The following is a 20,621-nucleotide window of genomic DNA, read 5'->3' as shown; positions in this document are numbered from 1 at the left end:
CCCACCTGGAGTGCCTCTCTACTCATGTTAGTAAGGCAATGTTGATTCCTGCTTTGGTAATCTGAAAAATATGGTTTCACATCTATTTCAGATCGGTTTTATGAGCAATACAATATGGCGACTAACATCAAACTAAGTTACTAGCGCGGATGCATCTGGATTGAAAAACCGTTCACTCACTCTCACGTGAAGCCCACTCTCTGAAGACCCCACCTGGAGTGCCTCTCTACTCATGTTAATAAGGGAATGTTGGTTCCTGCTTTGGTAATCTGAAAAATATGGTTTCAGATCTATTTCAGATTGGTTTTATGAGCAATACAATATGGCGACTAACATAAAACTAGGGGTGTCGCGAACAAGCCGAGGTTCGAATTCGAGCAGGTTCGACTTTTTCGAACTTTTAGTAGAAATTCGACGAACCTTGTATTAAGGTTCGACTCATGTGCACATGCGCGACAATCTGGCCAGTTGGCTTCGGATTGGATGGTGATAGCTAAGAAATAAATTAAGGGCAGCGCTGATTGGTTATTTCACTTAATGCAGTACAAAACAATTAAGTTATTAACCTCTTCAGTGATTAGAATTAGTTTCTTTAAATTGCAACTGTTTATAAAATAAAATAACCCTTTTCTTAAAAAAAAAATTCTCCAAACCTAGACATGCTTGTATCAAGGTCTGGCCACACTGTCCACAAAGTCGAACCGGTCGATTTTGGTGAAAAGTTCGAAGGTTCGTCGAACCGGTTCGACCCAGTCGAACCCCGAAAGTTCGATCTAAAAATCTGGTTCGACAAAAGTTCGCGACACCCCTACATAAAACTAATAGCATCCTCGATCATCCGCACCGGTGCGCACCGGGGCACTGAGGTGCGCCCCTTCATCTTCGATCAAGAGCACCGGTGCAGCACCGTACGTCCTCGATCAACGAAGCGCACCCTCCCGGTGCGGCTTTTCGTTGCCCCAACGCGCACCAAGAAAATTGGCGGTGCGCCGGGGGGCAGTCCCATCAGGCATTGCGGCCAGGAGCGGGAATCGAGAAGATGGCGGGAGTAGCAGACGCGCAGACTATCGAGATGGCAGTCTTGCAAAAACGAAGACGCCTCGCAGCTGCACTAGATAATTTCCTCGGGTCTTCTGACGGCGAGACGACGAGCTTCTCACCATCGCCGCGATTACTGGCGATTGCTGCGGTGGCAAGGAGCGCCCGAAAAGCACGAACTTCGTGGAAAGCGGCGCGAGGCGTTCCGATGACAGCGAGGTACGGCTATTATCTGTTGTTTCGTTTTCTTGAACTAATAATGATGGCCAACATATACATGTGGAATTGTCACCCGCTTCGAGACCCCATCGACAATCACGTCCACGATGTTTATTTCTGTGGGACCGTCAAATCCGCGAGTAAAAAAATAGAAGTAATTGACAGCAGACGGGCACCGTGCGCTGACCTACGCACAATAAACGAACTAAACGCGAAGTGACGCAAGGTGGAGCTCGCCGCGGTGCATTGGCGCGGCGCAGTTTGTCCTCGATGTTGCACCGACATCGCGCTGCACGACCGAGGAGCGCTGTGCACTGTGCTGGTTTCAGGGCGATTCCGGTGCGAGTTGATCGAAGATGCTGTAAGTTTCTCGCACGGATGCATCTGGATTGAAAAACCGTTCACTCACTCTCACGTGAGGCCCTCTTTCTGAAGACCCCACCTGCAGTGCCTCTCTATTTTTGTTAATAAGGCAATGTTGGTTCCTGCTTTGATAATCCGAAAAATATGGTTTTAGATCTATTTCAGAAATGTTTTATGAGCATTACCATATGGCGACTAACATCAAACTAAGTTACCAGCGCGGATGCATCTGGATTGGAAAACCGTCCACTCACTCTCACGTGAAGCCCTCTCTCTGAAGACCCCACCTGGATTCCTCTCTACTCATGTTAATAAGGCAATGTTGGTTCCTGCTTTGGTAATCTAAAAAATATGGTTTCAGATCTATTACAAATTGGTTTTATGAGCAATACAATATGGCGACTAACATAAAACTAAGTTTCTCGCACGGATGCATCTGGATTGAAAAACCGTTCACTCACTCTCACGTGAAGCCCTCTCTCTGAAGACCCCACCTGGAGTGCCTCTCTACTCATGTTAATAAGGCAATGTTGGTTCCTGCTTTGGTAATCTGAAAAATATGGTTTGAGATCTATTTCAGATCGGTTTTATGAGCAATACAAAATGGCGACTAACATCAAACTAAGTTACTAGCGCGGATGCATCTGGATTGAAAAACCGTCCACTCACTCTCACGTGAAGCCCTCTCTCTGAAGACCCCACCTGGAGTGCCTCTCTACTCATGTTAATAAGGCAATCAACGAGCTTGAGTATTACCTTAGAGCGGTAAACCGGAACCCACTGCCTGCAGCGGAAATGCCACCCCCCCGATTGCCGCCATCTTGCCTGTTTGCCACATTAGTGATCACGTGACTTAAAGATGGCTGCGCCCAGAGGTGGGTCAGATCAGATTGGCCAGATCACGGTCAGCAGATGGGCTCTCTGGGGATGTGTTCCAATCTTACTCAAATAGACCCGAGTTATTCCGGCGAATCAAGTCACGTGACAAGACAGGTTGACGCGGGTAGGTTTTTGAACGCAACGGGTACAAGACCTTTTCTCAAGAGTGAGATAGAGTAAATTTTGGAACACGGCGACACGGCCGCCTGAATGGGAGCCACTGTAGCCGAGCCGAGCGCGAGTGTGTGCGTGTGCGAGCTGGTCGGGGGCGGCTGGTGCGGCGACGGCGGCAACGGCGGTGCGAGTCGCATTGAACCGCGATGATCGTGCTGTGGGAGATTGGAAAATCTCCATGCGTGCTATGTTTGGCTAGGCAGACGATGAACAAATAGAGCCGGGTATGAACGTATGGCACAAGATCTAACCAGGTATGGGCACCGATCCGAATCGGTCGTAGTACATGTCAAACATCGCGTGGATATCTCGCATGAAAGTTTTGCATTCTCTCTGCACTCGACCTGCGGAATGTTCATTGCTCTTAAGGATAGGTACGCAGGGCATATTGAGTGTCTGCGATTGGAAGCCGAGAATGAATGCGTGAGAGGTTTTGGTGCATTCGCGTGACTAAGGCTCGAGGATACGGTTGATCACGTCAGACGTTCCCGGCCGATTTTCTTTTACGTCCGACCCATATTAGGTTGCTATAGGTTGCCGTGCCCGTGGGGAACGGCACTGCTACCGTAAGTTCGCGCTGTGATTTGTAAGCATGGTCCTCGGAGTCCTGAGCCCTCGGCGCACACCAGGCGCCGTCTTCATATATAAGATCTCTACCGCGCATACGTCCGACGTACCTTTGAAAAAATCGGCCGAGTATGTCCAACGTATGTAAGGAATGCCTTCCGGGTACGTCCAAACTACCTTTAGACACAGCGTTAATTCTCTGCTTGCAAGGCGCCGGTAGTCGTCTGTAGGTGTCAACACGGCTGAGAATAGTGATGGAAACCAATGTCGTTGGTCAAAGTTCTCAAGACAGTGCTTACTCGCTCGCGTCGAAGCTTGTGAACGGTTACACCTGAAACCACTTTATGTCTCTTTTTTTCGGATACAGCTTTTTCCGGGATACCAGCAAGCGCTACAGCTGTTGCGCCGTCTTGTTACAGAAGGACTGGGCATCCGCAGACACAAGTGCAGTCCTACAACCACTGCTGGTGTCAAGTGCAGGAAAATAACAAGGGGCTCACAGATTTTTGTTCTCTGGTACAGAGCAGCCGAGACAGCATAATGCTGGATTGTAACTCTGTTGTTACAGTGTCTTTCACCAAGCACAGCTGTTCCGGGGACGGCCACGTGCTGTCTTTTTGCCTGTTTGCTACGGTCGACACGGTGGAGGCAGGTCGTGACATTGCACGGACGGCTGGACACCGAAGCGACGCAGGCTGACCATCAACCTTCTCAAGGGTGACCCATCTTCAGCCTCCTGAGTACGCTGAAGGCATCATACTCACCTAGGTCTGGTGCCATTGCAGCAAAGCACTTCTGCGCTTCACGAGGCATGCTTGCTTCTCTTTTTATGACTTTCTCTCGGGGCTCTGTCAGCATCTTCTTTGACTCTTGCTTTTGTTCGAGCGGTCATTTGGATCGTGAGAGAAAATAGTCTGCAGGGACTGCTGTCCCTGTCCAATATAGTGCCTTTAGCTTTCAGTGACGTCTTTCAGAAGCGACTACTAACAAAAGTCTCCGCACTTTCTCTACACTGGCATGGATCGAAAGCATCCTTACATATATGTCACTCCAGAGGCACTCCTGTAGCTTCTGGCGTACCAGAAAGACATCTAGTTGAACCATTGCTCCCTTTTTTTGATTTTTTTTTAAAAAACTTGCCCTATCCTTGTCTTTTAGTGTTTTTCTTTTCTTCTTATGTCTGTGTCATTTACAGAGTCATATCAACCACACAAAACTTAATGTAACTTTGAAAGTTATGTAGACCTAAGTAATGGTTAGTTACACATCAACATATCTGCCGACATTTGTTCACTGCTTACTCCATTAGCATGCTGCCTGCGATGCGTCTCCGACTGGTGTGTTTACCGATTCTGAAAAAGTGGTCCCTCAATTTCCTCTCGGTGACGTCATACAAGCGTCATGCTGTTGCCGGCCGCAATCCTGGCAGTGTCACAGCAGCGCGGGTGAACGTGACGGACGCCTGTTTTGCTGCAGGTCGCTCTTCAGTGTTGCAGTCCACGGAAGTTTTGGCAGCTAGAAGTTGGGACGCCCTGACGACAGCGACACTCGTGTTCGGTTGTTCTACTCGCAGCCTTTTCGTTAGCATTTCTACGACCAACCGCCAGAATCACGACATGCAACAGCATGACACTTTGGCTTCTGTGACGTCATTTTTTGCCACTTTGGGACCACTTTTGATGTATGGGCAGCATAGGACGCTAAACACACCGGTTGGAAACACGCTACGGACACCATACTATATATAACCTTGACATGGAATCTGTCTTGCACTGTGAATGTCTTGTACATTTCTCTCGCTACCTTCTCTGGAATGCCGTTTTCTGATTCAAAGCGCATCCTTGATTTCTTATGCTGTAACCTCCGTCTGGTTTTTTCATCTGTCAACTGCCTTGCTTATGTTGAAATAGTGCGACCAAAACTAGAATATGCGTCCTCGGCGTGGGAGCCACATGTTAAATGTCTCTCATCCAATTTCAGGGGTGGATGCAGGAATTTCCTGAGGAGGGGGGGGGGGGGGGTCAGGTGTTGGTCAGCGTACCATATCTTTAGGAACCCCCTCCCCCTCTCCCTCGTTTCACGCCCTAAATTTTGCGCATGCAGAAATCAAGAAGGGGGGGGTCAGGATATCCGGACCCCCCCTCTAAATCCGCACCTGCCCAATCCGGATTTGGTTCAGAATCGGGCTAGTACTCGCTTTATTCTACATTTTAGGTTTGGTAGCATCACTGAACTTAAATGCAACTTAAATGCAGTTTTTTTTTCAAACTCCCCTGTGTTCATATAGGCATATTAGTAAACTTTGTCTCCATCATAGGTTTTAATTCCTGCATGATTTATTCATCTTGCCACCGCATCGGATATTCCCTCGCATTGATCACTGTTCCTCTCAACAGGCCTGTCGACTTTAATGGCCTGTCTGAAGCCACTGTTTCCCTCCAAGACATTGACTCCTTTCGTGACATATTAAGCTCAATATTTTATTAAATCACTCCATTATGCAATACCCTAACCCCAGGGCTCTTAGGATACTTAAAATAAATAAACAAAATGGAAAAAGTCGGTAGTTGGAAAGAAACTGGACGATTCTTGTCGTGAGAAGCCAAGTCTTTTGATATGTGGCGCCAAGTCTTCATAAATGGTGTTTTGCAAACAGAAGCCAGGCTCAGATGGCAAATGTAGCACAGGTTTAGTTATTGTCCACGAAAGAGCACGAGCTTGTTGAAGTATTGCCGGACGGGCACTCCCCTTTCCTCGGCACTTTGCTGCCGGCACATGTGGTGAATCCTCAGCTGAAAGTAGTGTGCCAGCATCTTCTTGAGCATGACAGAGAAGTGAGATTGATTGTCAATTGTTTGTGCAACAAACAGGTGGTCGAACCTCTTGAAGGATGGTGACAAGGAGACAATACTCAATGTCTCGGTTTGCAGCCTGAGAAGCCAGTTCCGCCCTCCCTTGGCCACTGTGTCGAAGTTTCTGCGAAGCACCTTCTCGGCAGTGGTGCAGAGATGCAGAATGTCTGGGGATGGACTGTGGAGACCGCCCTTGTCCTTGACACGCACCAGGTCGCATTTGTCAGTGGTGAGAAGTGCAATCCTTGCACAGTCCGGGCATTTTGCGTCTTTTGCAAAGTGAACGGCCACATTGCCCGCAATGTACAGGGTGTCACAAAAGAAAATTTACACGGTCTTTTTCACCGCAAAAATAAACTAGGCATCGCCGAACGCTCATTTCGCCCAAAGGTAGAGCTAGAGGTCACAACCAGATGCCAAAGTTTCAGCCCGATCCGATAACTCAATCAAAAGTTATAAGTGATTTTCTGAAAATTTCAATGGGAAAATGGAGCCCATTTTCTCCCGTTTTCAGTTTCTGGTCCCATAGAGCCCCATGTGTTTGAAAACGCCGTCGGCCGCCATTTTCCCATTGAAAATTTCAGAAAATCACTTATAACTTTTGATTAAGTTATCGGAGCGATAATACGAAATCGGCATACACATATCAGGCAACAAATAGGAATTTCCGTTCTCAGTAGCATGCATTAGACAATAGACTATCGAAGTGATATGTTTGAAATCATACTTGCGTGCCTGCAAGATGCTTCCACCACAGTGCAGTGTTGAAATGTGCACCGTTGTCAAGGGGGTTTGTATTAATGCATGCTACTGAGAACGGAAATTCCTATTTGTTGCTTGATATGTGTATGCCGATTTCGTATTATCGCTGGAAGATGCCGGTTTGAGCATTTCATGGAATTGAACAGCAGCAGCTAGGGCGCGCAAAAAGTAGCAGACGACAATTTTGGCGCGCAATTTTTTGTGTGATTTTGGTTATAACTGCAATGTTGACAAAGTGGCACAGTTTTTTAGTGCTTATAACTGATGTAATAAAGTAATCTACAACATTGACTTCAATCAAGCTTCGTTTGAATTTGCGGCCAAAAGATAGCAGACGACTGCGCATATTCCTGTGGTTCAGAGGCTGTCAGCTCGTCGTGTCTGATTCCTTTGCCATTTTATATCTAACTTGATTTGAACTCTAAAAGCTATGCCGCATTCGTGCGCGGCTCCTAACTGTACTAACAGGTACAAGAAGGACTCGGCAATAACGTTTCACGGGTAAGCTTTCCACTAACTCTCAAATTACTGCGGTCAACTCTTTCCAACTGCGTTGCGATCTTTACGAACCTTAGCCCGCATTTCGGCATAATTAAGTCGCATCATTATAATACAGTTAAATATGCGATAGGCAAGCAAGCGCAATCATTGGATCTAAACTTGCAGTTTTGGGCACATTTATGTAGGACAACCGCACATATTTGAAAGTTGCTCTGTGGTTGAAGCACGTTATCTAAACTACTCCAAATTGGGTTTGAAACATTTCAAATTACCTGCTCGTCATACTTGGAACAAATGTTTCAGAAACTTCAAATATTAGTGGCATATAAATGAGGCAGAAGGGGTAGTTTAGAATAATCATATTTTTCTATAATAAAATGCACACAAACAATAATTAGAAATGCACAAATATGTATTTGCTTTATTGAAAGACAGCATTGTTTCGGTGTTTTGACAGTCCGACCTCGTTGTCTCCCGCAGATTTCCACTGAGACATCCAGAACTCCTCCAGGCATGGCTGCAGAAAATGGAACGCATACACTGGACTCCCACCAAGTTCTCCAAGCTGTGTTCAGAGCACTTCGAAAATGACTGCTTCCACAGGCTTGTTGGCAAGACTAACCTCAAACAAGGAGCAGTGCCCACACTGTTCACCCCTCAAACGGACAGACCTCAACAACACCCCCGAACTGACTTTCCCTCCACCTCCCAAGTGGTCCGATCTCAACGGTCCCGCCAGACTGACTTTCCCTCTCCACACGCCCCATCCACAGCAGATTCTCAAGCAGCGTCAAGCAGCCCCGAAGCTCCATCCTCACGGCCGGCCACCTGCTCTGGCGACAACAGCTACACAGTTGTGTCTCCACGACGGGACAGGATGCTTCTAGCTGCCAGCAAGCGCAAGCTGCGAGAAGCCAAGAAGATCCTAAGACAAGCAAAAAGAAAGGCGAACCGGAAGGGAATGAAGATAAAAAAAACTCAATGCGCTGCTGAAGAAACTCAGGGCACAGCTACCTCAACCAGCGGTAGCCATCCTGGACAACATCTTCAGTGGCACACTGCGAGACATTGTGCTGAAAAAAACAGGAAAGGCAAACAACAGCTACTCGGAAGATGTGCGCAAGTTTGCCTTGACACTGCATTTCTATTCGGCCAAAGCTTACAAATTTCTGCGCAAACATGTGAAACTGCCTCACCCCAGCGCACTTCGGAAATGGGCAGCCGTGATTGGTGCGAAGCCGGGCTTCACAAAGGAGTGCTTCGAAAAAGTTTCCCACGAAGCTCAGAAAGGACCTCTCCTCATCAGCCTTATGGTAGATGAGATTAGTATAAAGAAACAAGCGGACTGGGACGGCAAGGAAGTTGTAGGCTACTGCGACTTGGGCCATTGCATCCTCAAAGACGACTGCATTGCATATGCGAAGCACGCGCTTGTTTTCCTGGCAGTTGCCGTCAACCGCAGCTGGAAGCTACCTCTGGGATATGCCCTGATTGATGGACTCGACGGCACTGTTCGGTCCAATTTGGTCCAGCAATACCTGATAAAATTGAAGGAGGCTGGTGCCGACTGCATCTCTGAGACGTGCGACGGCACAAGCTGCAATCTATCCATGCTCTCAGCGCTTGGCGTAAGCCTGGCGGAACCAAGAATGAAGAGCTGGTTCCCTCACCCCTCCGACCCGTCAAGAAGGGTGTATGCAATCTTAGACGCATGCCACATGTTGAAGCTCATGCGAAACCTGCTGGCTGAAAAGGAGCTCATCAGGGATGGTGCGGGTAGGACTGTTGCCTGGCATTACATAATGTGTTTGGATCGCCTACAACAAAAGGAAGGCCTACACGCCGGGAACAAACTTCGGAGACGGCACATCGATTTCCACCAACAGAAGATGAAGGTGTCGTTGGCGGCACAGACGTTAAGCCGCTCCGTCAGCTGCGCCTTGTTGTTCTGCAAGGAAAAGCAGATCCCCGGCTTTGAGGGTGTGGAGGCCACTGCCGAGTTTGCAGCAGTAGTGGACGACACATTTGACCTCACCAATTCCTGCCATCCTCTCGCTCTTGGCAGCAAGGCCCCCATTCGCGTCAACAACAAGGAGACAATCTTGACAAGGATTGACAAAGCCTCGCGCTATCTCAGAGGCCTAAAGGATACCACGGGCAGACCCCTGATCCAAGGTCCAAGAAAGACCGCCATTGTTGGATTTCTGTTGGCCCTCCAGTCCATCAAGGGTCTGGCTGAAGACCTCGTTTGGAGCAGCAGTCCTTTGCTCAAGTGCCTGCTGACACGCAAGCTAAGTCAAGACCACCTCGAATTGTTCTTTGCAACAATCAGGAACAGAACGGGCAACAACAACAATCCTACGGCCCTCGAATTTCGCTCGGCGTACAGGAAGTGCCTCATCGCGAATGTGCTGCCCTCGAGCCGTGGCAACTGTCAGGTCGACGGCACGGAGACGGTCCTTTTGAGCTCGTCGGACAAGCGCCAGCAAGACCCGACAGCTGACACAAGCCAGGACGACGCCGACGCCACCTGGGTTATAGGATACAAGCCTCTCTCGGAGTTTGCCGAGAGCATTGTACAATACAGGGTGTCACAAATGAAAATTTACAGAGTCTTTTTTACCGCAAAAATGAACTAGGTGTTGCCGAACGCTCATTCTCCGCCCAAAGGTAGAGCTAGAGGTCACAATCAGATGCCAAAGTTTCAGCCCGATCCGATAACTTAATCAAAAGTTATAAGTGATTTTCTGAAATTTTCAATGGGAAAATGGCGGCCGACGGCGTTTTCAAACACATGGGGCTCTATGGGACCAGAAACTGAAAACGGGAGAAAATGGGCTCCATTTTCCCATTGAAATTTTCAGAAAATCACTTATAACTTTTGATTGAGTTATCGGATCGGGCTGAAACTTTGGCATCTGGTTGTGACCTCTAGCTCTACCTTTGGGCGAAATGAGCGTTCGGCGATGCCTAGTTTATTTTTGCGGTGAAAAAGACCGTGTAAATTTTCTTTTGTGACACCCTGTACATTGCGGGCAATGTGGCCGTTCACTTTGCAAAAGACGCAAAATGCCCGGACTGTGCAAGGATTGCACTTCTCACCACTGACAAATGCGACCTGGTGCGTGTCAAGGACAAGGGCGGTCTCCACAGTCCATCCCCAGACATTCTGCATCTCTGCACCACTGCCGAGAAGGTGCTTCGCAGAAACTTCGACACAGTGGCCAAGGGAGGGCGGAACTGGCTTCTCAGGCTGCAAACCGAGACATTGAGTATTGTCTCCTTGTCACCATCCTTCAAGAGGTTCGACCACCTGTTTGTTGCACAAACAATTGACAATCAATCTCACTTCTCTGTCATGCTCAAGAAGATGCTGGCACACTACTTTCAGCTGAGGATTCACCACATGTGCCGGCAGCAAAGTGCCGAGGAAAGGGGAGTGCCCGTCCGGCAATACTTCAACAAGCTCGTGCTCTTTCGTGGACAATAACTAAACCTGTGCTACATTTGCCATCTGAGCCTGGCTTCTGTTTGCAAAACACCATTTATGAAGACTTGGCGCCACATATCAAAAGACTTGGCTTCTCACGACAAGAATCGTCCAGTTTCTTTCCAACTACCGACTTTTTCCATTTTGTTTATTTATTTTAAGTATCCTAAGAGCCCTGGGGTTAGGGTATTGCATAATGGAGTGATTTAATAAAATATTGAGCTTAATATGTCACGAAAGGAGTCAATGTCTTGGAGGGAAACAGTGGCTTCAGACAGGCCATTAAAGTCGACAGGCCTGTTGAGAGGAACAGTGATCAATGCGAGGGAATATCCGATGCGGTGGCAAGATGAATAAATCATGCAGGAATTAAAACCTATGATGGAGACAAAGTTTACTAATATGCCTATATGAACACAGGGGAGTTTGAAAAAAAAACTGCATTTAAGTTGCATTTAAGTTCAGTGATGCTACCAAACCTAAAATGTAGAATAAAGCGAGTACTAGCCCGATTCTGAACCAAATCCGGATTGGGCAGGTGCGGATTTAGAGGGGGGGTCCGGATATCCTGACCCCCCCCTTCTTGATTTCTGCATGCGCAAAATTTAGGGCGTGAAACGAGGGAGAGGGGGAGGGGGTTCCTAAAGATATGGTACGCTGACCAACACCTGACCCCCCCCCCCCCCCCTCCTCAGGAAATTCCTGCATCCACCCCTGAAATTGGATGAGAGACATTTAACATGTGGCTCCCACGCCGAGGACGCATATTCTAGTTTTGGTCGCACTATTTCAACATAAGCAAGGCAGTTGACAGATGAAAAAACCAGACGGAGGTTACAGCATAAGAAATCAAGGATGCGCTTTGAATCAGAAAACGGCATTCCAGAGAAGGTAGCAAGAGAAATGTACAAGACATTCACAGTGCAAGACAGATTCCATGTCAAGGTTATATATAGTATGGTGTCCGTAGCGTGTTTCCAACCGGTGTGTTTAGCGTCCTATGCTGCCCATACATCAAAAGTGGTCCCAAAGTGGCAAAAAATGACGTCACAGAAGCCAAAGTGTCATGCTGTTGCATGTCGTGATTCTGGCGGTTGGTCGTAGAAATGCTAACGAAAAGGCTGCGAGTAGAACAACCGAACACGAGTGTCGCTGTCGTCAGGGCGTCCCAACTTCTAGCTGCCAAAACTTCCGTGGACTGCAACACTGAAGAGCGACCTGCAGCAAAACAGGCGTCCGTCACGTTCACCCGCGCTGCTGTGACACTGCCAGGATTGCGGCCGGCAACAGCATGACGCTTGTATGACGTCACCGAGAGGAAATTGAGGGACCACTTTTTCAGAATCGGTAAACACACCAGTCGGAGACGCATCGCAGGCAGCATGCTAATGGAGTAAGCAGTGAACAAATGTCGGCAGATATGTTGATGTGTAACTAACCATTACTTAGGTCTACATAACTTTCAAAGTTACATTAAGTTTTGTGTGGTTGATATGACTCTGTAAATGACACAGACATAAGAAGAAAAGAAAAACACTAAAAGACAAGGATAGGGCAAGTTTTTTAAAAAAAAATCAAAAAAAGGGAGCAATGGTTCAACTAGATGTCTTTCTGGTACGCCAGAAGCTACAGGAGTGCCTCTGGAGTGACATATATGTAAGGATGCTTTCGATCCATGCCAGTGTAGAGAAAGTGCGGAGACTTTTGTTAGTAGTCGCTTCTGAAAGACGTCACTGAAAGCTAAAGGCACTATATTGGACAGGGACAGCAGTCCCTGCAGACTATTTTCTCTCACGATCCAAATGACCGCTCGAACAAAAGCAAGAGTCAAAGAAGATGCTGACAGAGCCCCGAGAGAAAGTCATAAAAAGAGAAGCAAGCATGCCTCGTGAAGCGCAGAAGTGCTTTGCTGCAATGGCACCAGACCTAGGTGAGTATGATGCCTTCAGCGTACTCAGGAGGCTGAAGATGGGTCACCCTTGAGAAGGTTGATGGTCAGCCTGCGTCGCTTCGGTGTCCAGCCGTCCGTGCAATGTCACGACCTGCCTCCACCGTGTCGACCGTAGCAAACAGGCAAAAAGACAGCACGTGGCCGTCCCCGGAACAGCTGTGCTTGGTGAAAGACACTGTAACAACAGAGTTACAATCCAGCATTATGCTGTCTCGGCTGCTCTGTACCAGAGAACAAAAATCTGTGAGCCCCTTGTTATTTTCCTGCACTTGACACCAGCAGTGGTTGTAGGACTGCACTTGTGTCTGCGGATGCCCAGTCCTTCTGTAACAAGACGGCGCAACAGCTGTAGCGCTTGCTGGTATCCCGGAAAAAGCTGTATCCGAAAAAAAGAGACATAAAGTGGTTTCAGGTGTAACCGTTCACAAGCTTCGACGCGAGCGAGTAAGCACTGTCTTGAGAACTTTGACCAACAACATTGGTTTCCATCACTATTCTCAGCCGTGTTGACACCTACAGACGACTACCGGCGCCTTGCAAGCAGAGAATTAACGCTGTGTCTAAAGGTAGTTTGGACGTACCCGGAAGGCATTCCTTACATACGTTGGACATACTCGGCCGATTTTTTCAAAGGTACGTCGGACGTATGCGCGGTAGAGATCTTATATATGAAGACGGCGCCTGGTGTGCGCCGAGGGCTCAGGACTCCGAGGACCATGCTTACAAATCACAGCGCGAACTTACGGTAGCAGTGCCGTTCCCCACGGGCACGGCAACCTATAGCAACCTAATATGGGTCGGACGTAAAAGAAAATCGGCCGGGAACGTCTGACGTGATCAACCGTATCCTCGAGCCTTAGTCACGCGAAAGCACCAAAACCTCTCACGCATTCATTCTCGGCTTCCAATCGCAGACACTCCATATGCCCTGCGTACCTATCCTTAAGAGCAATGAACATTCCGCAGGTCGAGTGCAGAGAGAATGCAAAACTTTCATGCGAGATATCCACGCGATGTTTGACATGTACTACGACCGATTCGGATCGGTGCCCATACCTGGTTAGATCTTGTGCCATACGTTCATACCCGGCTCTATTTGTTCATCGTCTGCCTAGCCAAACATAGCACGCATGGAGATTTTCCAATCTCCCACAGCACGATCATCGCGGTTCAATGCGACTCGCACCGCCGTTGCCGCCGTCGCCGCACCAGCCGCCCCCGACCAGCTCGCACACGCACACACTCGCGCTCGGCTCGGCTACAGTGGCTCCCATTCAGGCGGCCGTGTCGCCGTGTTCCAAAATTTACTCTATCTCACTCTTGAGAAAAGGTCTTGTACCCGTTGCGTTCAAAAACCTACCCGCGTCAACCTGTCTTGTCACGTGACTTGATTCGCCGGAATAACTCGGGTCTATTTGAGTAAGATTGGAACACATCCCCAGAGAGCCCATCTGCTGACCGTGATCTGGCCAATCTGATCTGACCCACCTCTGGGCGCAGCCATCTTTAAGTCACGTGATCACTAATGTGGCAAACAGGCAAGATGGCGGCAATCGGGGGGGTGCCATTTTCGGCTGCTGGTTTACCGCTCTAAGTTTACTCAAGCTCGTTGAAGGCAATGTTGGTTCCTGCTTTGGTAATCTGAAAAATATGGTTTCAGATCTATTTCAGATTGGTTTTATGAGCAATACAATATGGCGACTAACATAAAATTAAGTTTCTCGCACGGATGCATCTGGATTGAAAAACCGTTCACTCACTCACGTGAAGCCCTCTCTCTGAAGACCCCACCTGGAGTGCCTCTCTACTCATGTTAATAAGGCAATGTTGGTTCCTGCCACTGATCTCTATGACAATTGCTGGATCGCGTTTGCCCGCTCCGCGAATGCGGTCACTGGCGGCCATCTTTAGGTAGAGTTATATCACCTCTAGCCAATGTAAGCTGCTGTAGCCGCTATCATCCATCCATGGCAGATAGCGTTTTGGCAGGTGGGTTGGTCAAAATAGCGTGGGTGATATTGCGTGCTTGATTAAAATTATTTGACGAAACATGTTTTTGAAACACGGCGTGAACAGTAGTCCGGTTTTTGAGGACCTGGTAAAAGTTTCACAAAATCGCAGCACCGGGAGAAAAGCAGCACAGCACGTATCGAAAGTCGCATCGATAGAAGCATCGAAAGCAGACGACGGTACGGAGTCTGCTTTTGATGCGAGCTGCGCTGCTTTCCGCCGGTGCTGCGCTTTCGTAGAACTTTTGCCGGGTCCTCAAAGATGAGGCTACCGTTCACGCCGGGTTTCAGGAATCTGCTTCGTCGAACAACTTCAATCAAGCACGAAATGTCACCCACGGTACAGTGTACTAGATCTACGGCTATTTTATGGCAGCCTGCCGCCATTGCGCTGTCCGCCATATTACTATGATGGCTAGAGACGATATAACTCTACCTAAAGATGGCCGCCACTGACCGCATTCCGGTCCATAGGAGGACCTGGTCAAACGCGATCCAGCAAATAGACATAGAGATCAGTGGTTCCTGCTTTGGTAATCTGAAAAATATGGTTTGAGATCTCTTTCAGATCGGTTTTATGAGCAATACAATATGGCGACTAACATCAAACTAAGTTACTAGCGCAGATGCATCTGGATTAAAAAACCGTCCACTCACTCTCACGTGAAGCCCTCTCTCTGAAGACCCCACCTGGAGTGCCTCTCTACTCATGTTAATAAGGCAATGTTGGTTCCTGCTTTATTAATCTGAAAAATATGGTTTCAGATCTATTTCAGATTGGTTTTATGAGCAATACAATATGGCGACTAACATAAAACTAAGTTTCTCGCACGGATGCATCTGGATTGAAAAACCGTTCACTCACTCTCACGTGAAGCCCTCTTTCTGAAGACCCCACCTGCAGTCCCTCTCTATTCTTGTTAATAAGGTAATGTTGGTTCCTGCTTTGATAATCCGAAAAATATGGTTTTAGATCTATTTCAGAAATGTTTTATGAGCAATACAATATGGCGACTAACATAAAACTAAGTTCCTCGCACGGATGCATCTGCATTGAAAAACCGTTCACTCACTCTCACGTGAAGCCCTCTCTCTGAAGACCCCACCTGCAGTTCCTCTCTACTCTTGTTAATAAGGCAATGTTGGTTCCTGCTTTGGTAATCTGAAAAATATGGTTTCAGATCTATTCCAGATCGGTTTTATGAGCAATACAATATGGCGACTAACATCAAACTAAGTTACTAGCGCAGATGCATCTGGATTGAAAAACCGTCCACTCACTCTCACGTGAAGCCCTCTCTCTGAAGACCCCACCTGGAGTGCCTCTCTACTCATGTTAATAAGGGAATGTTGGTTCCTGCTTTGGTAATCTGAAAAATATGGTTTCAGATCTATTTCAGATTGGTTTTATGAGCAATACAATATGGCGACTAACATCAAACTAAGTTACTAGCGCAGATGCATCTGGATTGAAAAACCGTCCACTCACTCTCACGTGAAGCCCTCTCTCTGAAGACCCCACCTGCAGTTCCTCTCTATTCTTGTTAATAAGGCAAAGTTGGTTCCTGCTTTGATAATCCGAAAAATATGGTTTCAGATCTATTTCAGAAATGTTTTATGAGCAATACAATATGGCGACTAACATCAAACTAAGTTACTAGCGCGTGATGCATCTGGATTGAAAAACCGTCCACTCACTCTCACGTGAAGCCCTCTCTCCGAAGACCCCACCTGGAGTGCCTCTCTACTCTTGTTAATAAGGCAAATGTTGGTTCCTGCTTTGGTAATCTGAAAAATATGGTTTCAGATTTATTCCAGATCGGTTTTATGAGCAATACAATATGGCGACTAACATCAAACTAAGTTACTAGCGCGGATGCATCTGGATTGAAAAACCGTTCACTCACTCTCACGTGAAGCCCTCTCTCTGAAGACCCCACCTGGAGTTCCTCTCTACTCATGTTAATAAGGCAATGTTGGTTCCTGCTTTGGTAATCTGAAAAATATGGTTTCAGATCTATTACAGATTGGTTTTATGAGCAATACAATATGGCGACTAACATAAAACTAAGTTTCTCGCACGGATGCATCTGGATTGAAAAACCGTTCACTCACTCTCACGTGAAGCCCTCTCTCTGAAGACCCCACCTGCAGTGCCTCTCTACTCTTGTTAATAAGGCAAATGTTGGTTCCTGCTTTGGTAATCTGAAAAATATGGTTTCAGATCTATTTCAGATCGGTTTTATGAGCAATACAATATGGCGACTAACATCAAACTAAGTTACTAGCGCGGATGCATCTGGATTGAAAAACAGTTCACTCACTCTTTCGTGAAGCCCTCTCTCTGAAGACCCCACCTGGAGTGCCTCTCTACTCATGTTAATAAGGCAATGTTGGTTCCTGCTTTGGTAATCTGAAAAATATGGTTTCAGATCTATTTCAGATCAGTTTTATGAGCAATACAATATGGCGACTAACATCAAACTAAGTTACTAGCGCGGATGCATCTGGATTGAAAAACCGTTTACTCACTCTCACGTGAAGCCCTCTCTCTGAAGACCCCACCTGAAGTGCCTCTCTACTCTTGTTAATAAGGCAATGGGTTCCTGCTTTGATAATCCGAAAAATATGGTTTCAGATCTATTTCAGAAATGTTTTATGAGCAATACAATATGGCGGCTAACATCAAACTAAGTTTCTAGCGTGGATGCATCTCGATTGAAGAACCGTTCACTCACTCTCACGTGAAGCCCTCTCTCTGAAGACCCCACCTGGAGTGCCTCTCTACTCATGTTAATAAGGCAATGTTGGTTCCTGCTTTGGTAATCTGAAAAATATGGTTTCAGATCTATTTCAGATCGGTTTTATCAGCAATACAATATGGCGACTAACATCAAACTAAGTTACTAGCGCGGATGCATCTGGATTGAAAAACCGTCCACTCACTCTCACGTGAAGCCCTCTCTCTGAAGACCCCACCTGGAGTGCCTCTCTACTCATGTTAATAAGGGAATGTTGGTTCCTGCTTTGGTAATCTGAAAAATATGGTTTCAGATCTATTTCAGATTGGTTTTATGACCAATACAATATGGCGACTAACATAAAACTAAGTTTCTCGCACGGATGCATCTGGATTGAAAAACCGTTCACTCACTCTCACGTGAAGCCCTCTCTCTAAAGACCCCACCTGGAGTGCCTCTCTACTCATGTTAATAAGGCAATGTTGGTTCCTGCTTTGATAACCCGAAAAATATGGTTTCAGATCTATTTCAGAAATGTTTTATGAGCAATACAATATGGCGGCTAACATCAAACTAAGGTACTAGCGCGGATGCATCTGGATTGAGAAACCGTTCACTCACTCTCTCGTGAAGCCCTCTCTCTGAAGACCCCACCTGCAGCGCCTCTCTACTCTTGTTAATAAGGCAATGTTGGTTCCTGCTTCGATAACCCGAAAAATATGGTTTCAGATCTATTTCAGAAATGTTTTATGAGCAATACAATATGGCGACTAACATAAAACTAAGTTCCTCGCACGGATGCATCTGGATTGAGAAACCGTTCACTCACTCTCACGTGAAGCCCTCTCTCTGAAGACCCCACCTGCAGTTCCTCTCTACTCATGTTAATAAGGGAATGTTGGTTCCTGCTTTAGTAATCTGAAGAATATGGTTTCAGATCTATTTGAGATCGGTTTTATGAGCAATACAATATGGCGACTAACATCAAACTAAGTTACTAGCGCGGATGCATCTGGATTGAAAAACCGTCCACTCACTCTCACGTGAAGCCCTCTCTCTGAAGACCCCACCTGGAGTACCTCTCTACTCATGTTAATAAGGCAATGTTGGTTCCTGCTTTGGTAATCTGAAAAATATGGTTTCAGATCTATTTCAGATCGGTTTTATGAGCAATACAATATGGCGACTAACATCAAACTAAGTTACTAGCGCGGATGCATCTGGATTGAAAAACCGTTCACTCACTCTCACGTGAAGCCCTCTCTCTGAAGACCCCACCTGCAGTGCCTCTCTACTCTTGTTAATAACGCAATGTTGGTTCCTGCTTTGATAATCCGAAAAATATGGTTTCAGATCTATTTCAGAAATGTTTTATGAGCAATACAATATGGCGGCTAACATCAAACAAAGTTTCTAGCGTGGATGCATCTCGATAAGAACCGTTCACTCACTCTCACGTGAAGCCCTCTCTCTGAAGACCCCACCTGGAGTGCCTCTCTACTCATGTTAATAAGGCAATGTTGGTTCCTGCTTTGGTAATCTGAAAAATATGGTTTCAGATCTATTTCAGATCGGTTTTATGAGCAATACAATATGGCGACTAACATCAAACTAAGTTACTAGCGCGGATGCATCTGGATTGAAAAACCGTCCACTCACTCTCACGTGAAGCCCTCTCTCTGAAGACCCCACCTGGAGTGCCTCTCTACTCATGTTAATAAGGCAATGATGGTTCCTGCTTTGGTAATCGGAAAAATATGGTTTCAGATCTGTTTGAGATCGGTTTTATGAGCAATACAATATGGCGCCTAACATCAAACTAAGTTACTAGCGCGGATGCATCTGGATTGAAAAACCGTTCACTCACTCTCACGTGAAGCCCTCTCTCTGAAGACCCCACCTGTAGGGCCTCTCTACTCATGTTAATAAGGGAATGTTGGTTCCTGCTTTAGTAATCTGAAAAATATGGTTTCAGATCTATTCCAGATCGGTTTTATGAGCAATACAATATGGCGACTAACATCAAACTAAGTTACTAGCGCGGATGCATCTGGATTGAAAAACCGTCCACTCACTCTCACGTGAAGCCCTCTCTCTGAAGACCCCACCTGGAGTGCCTCTCTACTCATGTTAATAAGGGAATGTTGGTTCTTGCTTTGGTAATCTGAAAAATATAGTTTCAGATCTATTTGAGATCTGTTTTATGAGCAATACAATATGGCGACTAACATCAAACTAAGTTACTAGCGCGGATGCATCTGGATTGAAAAACCGTCCACTCACTCTCACGTGAAGCCCTCTCTCTGAAGACCCCACCTGGAGTGCCTCTCTACTCATGTTAATAAGGCAATGTTGGTTCCTGCTTTGGTAATCTGAAAAATATGGTTTCAGATCGATTTCAGATCAGTTTTATAAGCAATACAATATGGCGACTAACATCAAACTAAGTTACTAGCGCGGATGCATCTGGATTGAAAAACCGTTCACTCACTCTCACGTGAAGCCCTCTTTCTAAAGACCCCACCTGCAGTGCCTCTCTATTCTTGTTAATAAGGCAAAGTTGGTTCCTGCTTTGGTAATCTGAAAAATATGGTTTCAGATCTATTTGAGATCGGTTTTATGAGCAATACAATATGGCGACTAACATCAAACTAATTTACTAGCGCGGATGCATCTGGATTGAAAAACCGTCCACTCACTCTCACGTGAAGCCCTCTCTCTGAAGACCCCACCTGGAGTGCCTCTCTACTCATGTTAATAAGGGAATGTTGGTTCCTCTTTGGCAATCTGAGAAATATGGTTTCAGATCTATATGAGATCGGTTTTATGAGCAATACAATATGGCAACTAACATCAAACTAAGTTACTAGCGCTGATGCATCTGGATTGAAAAACCGTTCACTCACTCTCACGTGAAGCCCTCTCTCTGAAGACCCCACCTGGAGTGCCTCTCTACTCATGTTAATAAGGCAATGTTGGTTCCTGCTTTGGTAATCTGAAAAATATAGTTTCAGATCTATTTCAGAAATGTTTTATGAGCAATACAATATGGCGGCTAACATCAAACTAAGTTAC

The 20,621-nt window shown here is 46.5% G+C and overlaps 2 long non-coding RNA genes across 4 annotated transcripts; one reads left to right on the top strand and one right to left on the bottom strand.

Moving 5' to 3' along the window:
- The first annotated feature begins 2,730 nt into the window (after nt 1-2,730).
- LOC121837935 lies at nt 2,731-6,299 on the top strand. 2 transcript variants are annotated; one of them, XR_006078348.1, is made up of 3 exons: nt 2,731-2,927; nt 3,608-3,980; nt 6,171-6,299. It is a non-coding gene; the product is annotated as an uncharacterized LOC121837935 (long non-coding RNA). The 2 variants fall into 2 exon arrangements; XR_006078347.1 differs by having other exon boundaries at nt 3,608-4,008.
- A 4,180-nt stretch (nt 6,300-10,479) lies between these two features.
- LOC121837934 lies at nt 10,480-14,049 on the bottom strand. 2 transcript variants are annotated; one of them, XR_006078345.1, is made up of 3 exons: nt 13,853-14,049; nt 12,772-13,172; nt 10,480-10,608 (listed from the first exon to the last, which is right to left on the bottom strand). It is a non-coding gene; the product is annotated as an uncharacterized LOC121837934 (long non-coding RNA). The 2 variants fall into 2 exon arrangements; XR_006078346.1 differs by having other exon boundaries at nt 12,800-13,172.
- Between the last annotated feature and the right edge of the window lie 6,572 nt (nt 14,050-20,621).

Source organism: Ixodes scapularis, unplaced genomic scaffold (assembly GCF_016920785.2).
Source record: "Ixodes scapularis isolate PalLabHiFi unplaced genomic scaffold, ASM1692078v2 PGA_scaffold5__190_contigs__length_132052651, whole genome shotgun sequence".
Taxonomy (NCBI): Eukaryota; Metazoa; Arthropoda; class Arachnida; order Ixodida; family Ixodidae; genus Ixodes; species Ixodes scapularis.
This window is presented reverse-complemented; position numbering and strand designations above follow the sequence as displayed.